The sequence below is a fragment of the Budorcas taxicolor genome, chromosome 5, assembly GCF_023091745.1.
Source record: "Budorcas taxicolor isolate Tak-1 chromosome 5, Takin1.1, whole genome shotgun sequence".
In the NCBI taxonomy this organism is placed as follows: Eukaryota; Metazoa; Chordata; class Mammalia; order Artiodactyla; family Bovidae; genus Budorcas; species Budorcas taxicolor.
This window is the reverse complement of record NC_068914.1, coordinates 137052620-137065609: the sequence shown is the minus strand read 5'-3', so window position 1 is coordinate 137065609 and position 12990 is coordinate 137052620.

The following is a 12990-nucleotide window of genomic DNA, read 5'->3' as shown; positions in this document are numbered from 1 at the left end:
GCCACCAGGGAAGCCCATTTTAACATATATATTTAACATACATAGTTCATATTTAAAGTTTCCCTAATTTTCCCAATCATGTCCTTTATAACTACTTTATTTTTGATCTAGGAATCAGACAAGGACCTCACACTGCTTTTTGTTATCATTTCTATTTACTGTTCAATAAAATGGATGAGTTCTTTTTTTTTTTTTTTGTCTTTTATGACTAGCATTTTTTGATAAGTTTGAGGCTGGTTTTACAGAGTGATCCTTAATCTGATTTGATTTTGTCTATTATTTTCTAATTCTTGGATTCAGATTAAACATTTTTGGTGATGTTGTGTTCTTCAGATTACAGTACATTAATATACATATGTCAGTTTGTGCCATTAGTGGTGATCAATTTAGTAAGGTAGTATTGACCAGATTTATTCATTGTAAAGCTATCTTTTTAACTTTATAATTGTATTTGGGTGATAAATTGAGACTGTGCAAATCCTGTCTTCCTATAAACTTTTACCCAATGGATTTAGCATCAAAAATGCTCAGTTTTGTTTCCATATAAAAATATATAATCATAAAACATAAATGTTTGCAAGCCTATAAAACACTGTATATCTCTACACATTTAGATTTTTTGGTCTTAAATGGAATTATGTGTACTTAAACCTTTTTAATAAATGATGGGAATTTAAAATAATATTTTTTATACTTGACATTTATATTATTAGTTTTTCTATCTCTTGATTGATCTTAATTCTAAATACACATTTCTTAAATAGTGCTTTTAGTGGCTCTCATAATTGTTCATATAAGTTTACCACACAAAAGAAAAGTTACTGAGTTGTATTATAAGTTTCATAATTTGAGCAGCTCTTAAGTTCATAAAATGTTTTGGACAGTTGACCATGAGAGTTAGGTCCAAGTTTCATTTTGCTTCTTTTCCTAATGTTAAAAGCAGCTTTGCTTATCAGGAAAGCTTTGTGCTGTAAATAATGGGAAAGACCATGAATTCAGAAGTGAAAAGATCAAAATTTAAAGACTACCTCTACCTGCATAAACAAACACACATGCACACACCCAACCCTCTGGATTTGGGTAACCTATTACCCTGTCCAATATGTAGTTCCCTTGTACTTTTGAGAATTTTTAAGATCAAATGATCTATGTACATGAAACATAGTGTCCTCCATATGTAAATTACTTGTGTAATCTATCAAGCACAAAGATTTAGTTAGCTGAGTTCTATATGAGATACTTGTTTAACCATCATTACCTCTATAATTGTTTTAATAAATTTTCTAATTCCCTGGTATTGCTTCTCAGAGTAGCATCAGAATGCACTGCAGTTATTATAATAGGTATGCACTCAGCTGCTAACATTTGATAGCCATTACTTAATGACTATCAGGAAAAAGAAAGGACATTTAAGTTACGTATTTGGAGAGGTATAAGAACTATGTATATGTCCAGAACATGCCTAAGAAGAAATGAAAACATCTAGACATTACTAACTTCCATTTCCAAGTGTGAATAATAGTTTTAAAGATAATTTAAAGTGGTTTCTAACTGTATATTCACTCAGAAGAGAAGCTGTAGGTGTTGGAGAATTTATTAGTGAAGCTTTTAATGGGAGAGAGTGGATGAAGGGTAAGAATATTTACTGGTTCAGTGTCCCCTGCACCAAAGAATCCCCCCCTGATGACACGATGCACTGGGCTCTGGGGGGGAGTCTGTGCCATAAATGGCTTTGCCTTGTGATGGGACAGCGGTGGAGAAGAGATAGCACAACTTGTATTAACACTGTTAACCTGTGAGGGATGCGATGAACATGCTCACATTTCTACCACTTAATTAGAATTCTTTGAAAGCAACGATTGTGTTTCTTTATCTTTGTATATATATTTTGATTCATGTACATGGACATACACATCTGTATTCACATACCCCATTCTCGGACTCCACACAGACACACACACACACAGTTAATATTATACCACCACCATCAAATTAAATTAACCAGTATTAAATTAACCATTATGGATATACTTACTAATTAGGTAACAAGTTACTTTTTCAAATTTCACCAATCCCTTCAATCACACCTTGGTGTCTTATTACAGACCCTAAACAAACTGCAATAAGTAAGTCAAGATCTTTCTGCAGAAATCAGAAGGTATTTATCTGTAATTCTTATAGTGATGGGAGTTTTAAGGGAGAGGGTGCTGCTGCTGCTGCTGCTGCTGCTGCTGCTAAGTCACTTCAGTCGTGTCCGACTCTGTGAGACCCCATAGACGGCAGCCTACTGGGCTCCCCCATCCCTGGAATTCTCCAGGCAAGAACTGGAGTGGGTTGCCATTTCCTTCTCCAATGCATGAAAGTGAAAAGTGAAAGTGAAGTCACTCACTCGTGTCTGACCCTCAGCGACCTCATGGACTGCAGCCTTCCAAGCTCCTCCGTCCATGAGATTTTCCAGCCAAGAGTACTGGAGTGGGGTGCCATTGCCTTCTCCAAGGGAGAGGGTGAGTGACTCTCAAATGGGGCTGGAGGATAAGGCAGGTTTTATCAGAATCTTTACAGCTAGCATCTACACACACAAGATATATATATATATATATAAAATCTATGTTATTTAGGACATATTCCCTATGGTTATTTCATGTAGTATTATATAGAGTAGAATCTTCTTAGCAGGTGGGGACATCTACCTCTATGATGTACTTCTTTGGCTTGGACATATTGAAAGCTGGTTGTGGGACATCAGAATTTTATATATATTAAAAGGCTCTCTGGTTTCAGAAGACTGAGTAAATCTTATCTAATCAATGCCAAGTGGGTGAGTCCCTCTGTCTTGAAAACTCATTACTTTATCAGGGTATCAACGTGACTAGGCCCTGAGAGGTAGGCTCATGAATGAAACTTGAGTGTAAGCCATAATAGCAAAGAATTCATAGAAACTCATTCTTGTAACTTCCTCATGATCAAGTGGTCTGAAACCCAGGGATTAGTCCATTCTGGCATTGTGGTTAAGCTGCTTTGGAAATTAAATTATGATCAGAAATAACCTGTTGAGTTTCTCTGGGGGAGCATCGCCAGAGGTACCAAAGTTACTCCATGACCTAGTGCTCTATGTAGGCTTATGTGGCAAAAAAAAAAAAAGAAAAAAAACGTTTGTGTGGCCTGGTGAGCATGGATTTAGACCAGAGTTGGATGAGTCAAATATTCAATGACATAAGATTAGGCAATCTGATACATCCATTTCAAATGGATCTTCACATACATAGATCCATTTCATAAAGATGATGTCATGAGTGGTACTAAAAATATTCATAGTCCGTTGGCTACAGTACCGCACATTCATCTCCACACCTGGACCAGTCTTGTGAGTGGGATTGAAAGACTAAGTCTAAAGACATACATTCCTCACCATTGTGGGCACTTACGTACAGTCAACACTTATCTTTGCATTCTTCTTTTTGTCTGTTTCCTTGGCTGTCTAATCCTTCTTCCGAGTGAAATAGTTCTCTTTGCACCACACTAAAAGTCAGAGTCTACCCCTTGGGTCTTCTTGACCTGAAAGTGAGCAACTGCCCTTATCTATGCTGTGTTGGCCTAAGTGGTTAATTATCAAAGGTCAAATGTACAACTTCTGATTCCTATTTTTTAGGGGAACCTCAGATGGTAAAGCGTCTGCCTGCAATGTAGTAGACCCGGGTTCTATCCCTGGGTTGGGAAGATCTCCTGGAGAAGGAAATGGCAACCCACTCCAGTACTCTTGCCTGGAGAATCCCACGGACGGAGGAGCCTGGTAGGCTACAGTCCATGGGGTCGCAAAGAGTCGGACATGACTGAGCGACTTCACTTTCACTTTTTAAGAAACACATAGGTGGTTCAATGGCAAAGAATCTGCCTGCCAATGAAGGAAATGTGGGTTCAGTTCCTGGGTTGGGAAGATCCCTTGGAGTAGGAAACAGCAGTCCACTCTGGTATGCTTGCCTGAGAAGTCCCACGGACAGAGGATTCTGGTGGGCTGTACAAAGAGCTGGACACAACTGAGCGATGGCACATTCCTGCAAGCAACACCTAAGCACTACTAACAGCTCGGTGTAACATTCAGTGATTCCAAGGCCAGATATTTCTCTAGGCATTGAGAAGAAGGGAATAGCGATTCTGGTGCCCAAAGCATTCAACTTTCATGTAGAGAGGCTCAAGCCTAAGGAATTCAGGATAACCTAAGTTCTAGAAACCATTCACCTGAGGGTTTTCCTTTATAACTAGCCCCCCCCCCCCCAAATTTTTTTTTGCAAAGTTGCTTCACACTGAGTCTTCGTGGAGGCAGGTGGTGAGAAGCGAGGCAATTTGCCTTGAAAGTCTCTACAATCCATTTAGAAACAGCAGCACAAAAATCCTATGATCATCTCCCCCCTGCTAGCCTGAATGTCAGCCCTGTGGGAAGCTGATAGGTGTTCCTGCTATCAGTGGAAGCACCACCTCTACATTCGTACCTTTCAGAGCACTTTATTCACCATACATCCTATGTAAACTGTTGGATTTGACAAGGAGGGGTTGTCAAAGGCAGACTACTGGGAAGGGGCTATGTTGGCTTGAATTTGGCACCAATCTCTCACGCTTGACAGCTCAAGTACAAGATTGTGGATGAGCTATAGGACCTATGAGCCTCCTCAGTCAGCAAGTGCAGGCCCTAAGTCACATTTAATTCAGAAAGCCCTGACAGCCCGGCATAAAACGGAAGCAGTAAAATGGAGAGGTAGGGGCTGCGTGCAAGAGGAGCCATTGAAGTTATTTCCTCCTTACTGGAGTTCCGGAAAATAAGAACCAGGGTGATATAGACTAGGGTACATCAGGAAGAGATCTGCGCTAGCAATTTAAAGAAAATTGTCTAAATGTTAAGCCTGGGTGACATGATTTTTTTATAGCTAAAAGGGGAGTTAGTGGAGTCAGAGCTGTCTAAAATCCTTCATCTTTTACCCTAAATTATACATATCTGTGGAGAAAGAAATGGCAACCCACTCCAGTATTCTTGCCTGGAGAATTCCATGGACAGAGGAGCCTGGCGGGCTGCAGTTCATGGGGTCGCAAAGTGTCGGACATGGCTGAGCGACTTTCACTCACTATACATATCTATATCTATTTGTTGCTTTTGTTTAGTCACTCGGTTGTGTCTGACTCTTTAGCAACCCCATGGATTGTAGCCTGCAAGGCTCCTTTGTCCATGGAATTTTCCAGGCAAGAATACTGGAGTGGGTTGCCATTTTCTCCTCCAGGGGATCTTCCCAACCCAGGGATCAAACCGGTGTCTCCTATGTCTCCTGTATTGGCAGGCGGATTCTTTGCCACTGAGACACCAGGGAAGCTCATCTATATCTGCATTGCTATATAAACAAAACCATCTAAAATAAAGAGAAAAGTAAAGAATTGGAGCAGTTTTATATAGTGAATAGAACATTAGATTTGGAAGCACTGATATTTGAATCTTGACTCTGACACTTTCTGGCTGCCTGAGATAATGACTAAGGTATTTAACTTTCTTAAATCCCATCTTTAATTCTAAAATGGCAAAATTAAGCCTTTACCTATGGTATTATAATCTTTGGCCATAATAATTCTGCATAACAAATCATCCATGACTCAGGGGCTTTGCAAATGATTTTGCAGGGTTCAACTGACGTTGGCCGTTTACTCATGTGTCTTCTGTGAGCTGCAAATTGGCTGAGTGGTTTTCCTGGCCATGTGTCTGACTCTCTCATGTACCTGCCAAATGGCTGGAGCTTGGCTGATTCTAAATGATCTCAACTAGGGTTACTCAACTCTACTCCATGTGTCTCATCTTCTAGTGTGGGGGTCAGCAAACTATGGCTCATTGGCCAAACCCAGTCTATGGGTTGTTTATATAAATAACAAACATTATTATAAATATTTCCATAAATGTGTTCGTTGGAATGCAATTGTGCCCATTCATTTCCATACTTTTGTGGCCACTTTCAGGCCACAATGGCAGCTTTGAGTAGTTGAATAGTCACACTAGAGGCCATGTGGCCAACAAAACCAAAAAGTCTGGTCTTTTACAGAAAAATTGTGCTGACTCTTGCTCCTGTAGGCTAGCTTCGATGTGTCATCATGGCCATGGCAAAGAGTAAAAAATAAAATGGAAATGTGTAAACACCTTTTCAAGATTCTGCAAATATCAGTTCGGCAAAGAAAGTCATATGTGTGACTGCAAAATTAAAGCGCTAGGACACAGACTGAAGAATAGCAACATCATGTGGCCCAAGGACCTGGATGCCTGAAGAGATGAGAAATTTAGTCTATTTATGCAACCAATCTACCACACCTGCCCACTTTAGGATATTATTATGAGAGGTTCAAGTCAGACACATGTAAAACATATTAACTCTACAAAACTATGTGATTAAACAGCATTCGTTCTAATGCATCCTGATTTTATCATATTAGTGGTTATAACCCATTATATACTTGGTGTGATAGGAATAGTTATAGCTAACTATGTGGTATGTGAACTTGGCCTTCTTGCTCTCATTTGCAATGTACTCCTTGAGGGGACAGATGGGACAAGGAACAAATATTTGGATAGCCTTATCGCCTCTATAATCAAGTTGGTTCCCAAACGGTGCCCAGTCTGTTCTCTTGAAATTATCATCTGCACCCTGCTCCCAACCAAGTGTTTCATCAAAATTAATCCAGTTCTGATTATTGGTGCATTGAGTGTAGCACAGGCAACACTACTGGCATGAATTTTTGTGTTGGTATTTGCTGGAATCATTGTATTTTATCTTTCTATGGATAGAATTAATCATGAAAATAAAGGCTGTACTAAATCCTTGTCTGAACTATGTCTATAACTTGATAGCTGAAGGAATGTAATTTACTTTTTCTTTCTAACTCATCTTTCATGACAATACAGTGTTGAGAACCAAGAACTGGTTCTAATCATAGCTTCCCATTGGTTTGCACAAGACATGGACAAATCACCTACTCTTTCCCTCTCCATGTCATCACATTTAAAATCAAGGGATTAAGTTAAAAAAATATTTAGAACAGTCTCTGAGTCTAGAAATTCTGTTTGTTCTCGAGGCAGGTGTTGGTCTCCTCCTTTTCCAGTGATAAAATATGAATAGAAAGTTGTGGGAATAATTATGGTAGGAAGTTTGTAGCCTCTATTAATGGGGTCAAAGCTAGATTTGTGTGTTAAATAGCATTTTGTGGTTAGCGTCTTAGGATAATAATCTTTAAATTAATTTTCTCTGAATCATGATTGTGATGCTACCAAATTCAAAGGGTTGTGTGTTAATTTCAGAAATAAAGAAATGCGCTGAGTTACCCCCACTTCAGGGCTTCCCTGCTGGCTCAGATGGTAAAGAATCTGACTGCAATGTGGGAGATCTGGGTTTGATCTCTAGGTCAGGAAGATCCCCTGGAGAAGGAAATGGCAACCCACTCCAGTATTTTTGCCTGGAGAATCCCATGGACAGAGGAGCCTGGTGTGCTACAGTCTTTGGGCTTGCAAAGAGTTGGACATGCTGAGTGACTAATGCACACACACATCCTTTCTTTAAGACTTCCTTTCATTAAACCTTCTTCAGACATTGAACGTGCTACCACTCACGTAGATCAGTCACCGATGGTAGTGACTGTGGAACAAACAAATAGAATGCAAGAAGAAAGTGAAGCAGAGTTCCTTGGTCTTTTTCACCCTGGGCTCCCAGAATCTTGACTCTAAGAGTTATTTTCTACTGAGTCCAAATATTTATATGCAAAATAGATATATTACTCAATTTTTTGTGAAAGAAATATATACTGAGGGCCTCCTATGTGCCAGGTTCTGTTCTAAGCATTTGCTATACATCAGTGAATAGACACACAGTTTGCCTTCTAGTGGGAATTCTTTAATTTAGGGATTGTAAAGCAAGCGAAAGGATTTGTTGAACTGATTGAACCCATACTAGTATAAGAATTTCCTATGCCAGTGGTAGTCCACTAGGGCCTGTGGGCCCAATCTGGTCTTCTACTTGTTTTTTTGGCTTACAAGCTAAATTTTTTTTTTTTCTAATGAACATTTGCAATAAATCTGATGATAGGGAACATTAACCTTTAATTCCACTTTGGCAAAATGCTATCCTCTGAATAAAATTTCCTTCTCACTAGTAAATCTGAATTACAAAAATGAAGTTGTTCTCTACCATTATTTTTTTAATTTCATTTTTATTTTTTGAATAAAAGGTGGAAATTTATTTTCTTATTTGTTATATAAGTTCCTAAGTTCTTACATAGCATAATTGATTTTGCCTTTTAGCTCAGAAAGTCTAGTATTTACTATCTGGCCTTTTACAGAAAAAGTTTCTCAATGTCTGATCTATACAATTGAATACAAAGAATATGAATGGATACAGGAATTTTTCTAGTTCTCTTTCACTAAATAACTGAATTTAATCAAAACAACTTAAAAAACTTAATTTCAGCATCATTTTATATTTAGATTATTATCTATCTTTGTTCTAAATTATTATGTCCTATATGGTATGGTATATCTAGGATATTTGGTAATCTTATAAGCAATTGTTTTCTCGTTTGTTAAAGGATTGAGATATTGTTAACTGACCTCTGTGAAAACAAAGCTTTTCATTTTGTGTATGGTTTCCTTTGCTGTCCAAAGCTTTTAAGTTTCAGTCTCACTTGTTTATTTTTCTTTTAATCTTCATTACTCTAGGAGGTGGATCCAAAAAGATACTGCTGTGATTTATGTCAAAGAGTGTTCTGCCTATGTTTCCTTCTAAGAGTTTTATAGTATCTGGTCTTACATTCAGATCTTTAATCTATTTTCAAAAAAACAAAAAGACAACTCACAGAACAGCAGAAAATATGTATAAATGAAGTGACTGACAAGGGATTAATCTCCAAAATATAAAAACATCTCGTACAGCTCAATACTAAAATCAAACCAATCAAAAAATGCTGCTGCTAAGTTGCTTCAGTTGTGTCCGACTCTGTGCGATCCCATAGATGGAAGCCAGCCAGGCTCCCCCATCCCTGGGATTCTCCAGGCAAGAGTACTGGAGTGGGGTGCCGTTGCCTTCTCTGATGGGCAGATCTAAATAGACATTTCTTCAAAGAAGACATTTGTGGTTGTTGTTCAGTCGCTAAGTTGTGTCTAACTCTCTGCAACCCCATGGACTACAGCACACCAGTCTTCCCTGTCCTTCAGTATCTCCTGGAGTTTGTTCAAACTCATTTCCATTGAATCAGTGATGCTATCCACACATCTCATCCTCTGTCATTCCCTTCTCCTCCAGCCCTTGATCTTTTCCAGCATCAGGGTCATTTCCAGTGAGTCAGCTCTTTGCATCAAGTGACCGAAGTATTGGAGCTTCAGCTGCAGCATCAGTCCTTCCAGTGAATAGGGAAAGGCAAACCACTCCTGTATTCTTGCCTTGAGAACCCCATGAACAGTACGAAAAGAAGACATATAGATTACCAAAAAGCACATGAAAAGATGCACAACATTGCTAATTATTAGAGACATGCAAATCTCTACAATGAGGTATCATTTCACACCAGTTGGAATGGCCATCACCAAAAAGTCTACAAACGATAAATGCTGGAGAAGGTATGGGGAAACAGAAACCTCCCACATCATTGGTGGAAATGAAAAGTGGTACAGTCACTATGGAGAACAGTTCTTTAAAAAATTGAAAATATATGATCCAGCAATCTCACTCCTGGGCATATATCTGAAGAAAACCACAATTTGAAAAGATACATGTACTCCAGTGTTCGTTGCAGCACTATTTACAATAACCAAGATATAGAAGCAACCTAAATGTCCATCAAAAGAGAGATGAGTAAGGAAGATGTGAAACATATACATAAAGGAATATTAGTAACAAAAAAGAATGAAATAATGCCATTTGTAGCAACAAGGATGGACCTAGGGATTATCATCCTAAGTGAAGTAAATCAGAGGAAAAACAGATATCATATGATATCACTTGCATGTGGTATCTAAAAAAATGATACAAATGAACTTATTTATAAAAGAGAAACAGATTCACCTACTTTGAAAACAACCTTGTGGTTGCCAAAGGGGAAAGTTAGGGGAAAGGATAAATTCAGTTCAGTTCAGTTCAGTCTCTTAGTCTTGTCCAATTCTTTTTGACCACATGAACTGCAGCACACCAGGCCTCCCTGTCCATCATCAACTCCCGGAGTCCACCCAAACCCATGTCCACTGAGTCAGTGATGCCATTCAACTATCTCATCCTCTGTTGTCCCATTCTCCTCCTGCCCTCAATCTTTCCAATCATCAGGGTCTTTTCCAATGAGTCAGCTCTTCGCATCAGGTGGCCAAAGTATTCGCATTTCAGCTTCAACATCAGTCCTTCCAGTGAACACCAGGACTGATCTCCTTTAGGATGGACGGTTGGATCTCCTTGAAGTCCAAGGGACTCTCAAGAGTCTTCTCCAACACCACAGTTCAAAAGCATCAATTCTTCGGCACTCAGCTTTCTTTATAGTCCAACTCTCACATCCATACATGACCACTGGAAAAACCAAAGCCTTGACTAGACGAACCTTTGTTGGCAAAGTAATGTTTCTCCTTTTTAACATGCTATCTAGGTGGGTCATAACTTTCCTTCCAAGGAGTAAGCGTCTTTTAGTTTCATGGCTGCAGTCACCATCTGCAGTGATTTTGGAGCTCAGAAAAATAAAGTCTGACACTGTTTCCACTGTTTCCCCATCTATTTCCAATGAAGTGATGGGACTAGATGCCATGATCTTAGTTTTGTGAATGTTGAGCTTTAAGCCAACTTTTTCACTCTCCTCTTTCACTTCCATCAAGAGGCTCTTCAGTTCTTCACTTTCTGCCGTAAGGGTGGTGTCATCTGCATATCTAAGGTTATTGATACTTCTCCCGGAAATCTTGATTCCAGCTTGTGCTTCTTCCAGCCCAGTGTTTCTCATGATGTACTCTGCATATAAGTTAAATAATAAGGGTGACATTATGCAGCCTTGATATACTCCTTTTCCTATTTGAAACCAATCTGCTGTTCCATGTTCAGTTCTAACTGTTGCTTCCTCACCTGCATACAGGTTTCTCAAGGGATAGGTCAGGGGGTCTGGTTTTCCCATCTCTTTCAGAATTTTCCACAGTTTATTGTGATCCACATAGTCAAAGGCTTTGGCATAGTCAAGAAAGCAGAAATTGATGTTTTTCTGGAACTTTCTTCCTTTTTCCATGATCCAGCAGATGTTGGCAATTTGATCTCTGGTTCCTCTGCCTTTTCTAAAACCAGCATGAACATCTGGAATTTGATGGTTCACGTATTACTGAAGTCTCGCTTGGAGAATTTTAAGCATTACTTTTCTAGCATATGAGATGAGTGCAATTGTGCAATACTTTGAGCATTCGTTGGCATTGCCTTTCTTTGGGATTGGAATGAAAACTGACCTTTTCCAGTCCTGTGGCCACTGCTGAGTTTTCCAAATTTGCTGGCATATTGAATGCAGCACTTTCACAGCATCATCTTTCAGGATTTGAAATAGCTCAACTGGAATTCCATCACCTCCATTAGCTTTGTTCATAATGAGGCTTCCCAAGGCCCTCTTGACTTCACAGTCCAGGATGTCTGACTCTAGGTGAGTGATCACACCATCATGATTATCCGAGTCGTGAAGATCTTTTTTGCATAGTTCTTCTGTGTATTCTTGCCACCTCTTCTTAATATCTTCTGCTTCTGTTACGTCCCTACCATTTCTGTCCTTTACTGAGCCCATCTTTTTGTGAAATTCTCCCTTGATATCTCTAATTTTCCTGAAGAGATCTCTAGTCTTTCCCATTTTATTGCTTTCCTCTATTTTTTTTTTTTTTGCATTGATCACTGACAAAGGCTTTCTTATCTCTCTTTGCTATTCTTCAGAATTCTGCATTCAGATGGGAATATCTTCTTTTCTCCTTTGCTTTTAGCTTCCCTTCTTTTCACAGCTATTTGTAAGGCCACCTCAGACAGCCATTTTGCTTTTTTGCATTTCTTTTTCTTGGGGATGGTCTTGATTCCTGTCTCCAGTACAATGTCATGAACCTCCGTCCATAGCACATCAGGCACTCTGTCTATCAGATCTAATCCCTTAAATCTATTTCTCACTTCCACTGTATCGTCATAAGGGATTTGATTTAGATCATATCTGAATGGTCATGCAAAGAAGGGCTTGATAAAGGGCAGAAATGGTATGGACCTAACAAAAGCAGAAGATATTAAGAAGAGGTGGCAAGAATACACAGAAGAACTGTACAAAAAAGATCTTCATGACCCAGATAATCATGATCGTGTGATCACTCACCTAGAGCCAGACATCCTGGAATGTGAAATCAAGTGGGCCTTGGGAAGCATCACTATGAACAAAGCTAGTGGAAGTGATGGAATTCCAGTTGAGCTATTTCAAATTCTGAAAGATGATGCCATGTAAGTAGTGCACTTAATATGCCAGCAAATTTGGAAAACTCAGCAGTGGCCACAGGACTGGAAAAGGTCAGTTTTCATTCCAATCCCAAAGAAAGGCAATGCCAAAGAATGCTCAAACTACTGCACAATTGCACTCATCTCATATGCTAGTAAAGTAATGCTCAAAATTCTCCAAGCCAGGCTTCAGCTATACGTGAACCATGAACTTCCAGATGTTCAAGCTGGTTTTAGAAAAGGCAGAGGAACCAGAGATCAAATTGCCAACATCTGCTGGATCATGGAAAAAGCAGGAGAGTTCCAGAAAAACATCTATTTGTGCTTTCTTGACTATGCCAAAGCCTTTGACTATGTGGATCACAATAAACTGTGGAAAATTCTGAAAGAGATGGGAATACCAGACCACCTGACCTATCCCTTGGGAAACCTGTATGCAGGTGAGGAAGCAACAGTTAGAGCCAGACATGGAACAACAGACTGGTTCCAAATTGGAAAAGTAGTACGTCAAGGCTGT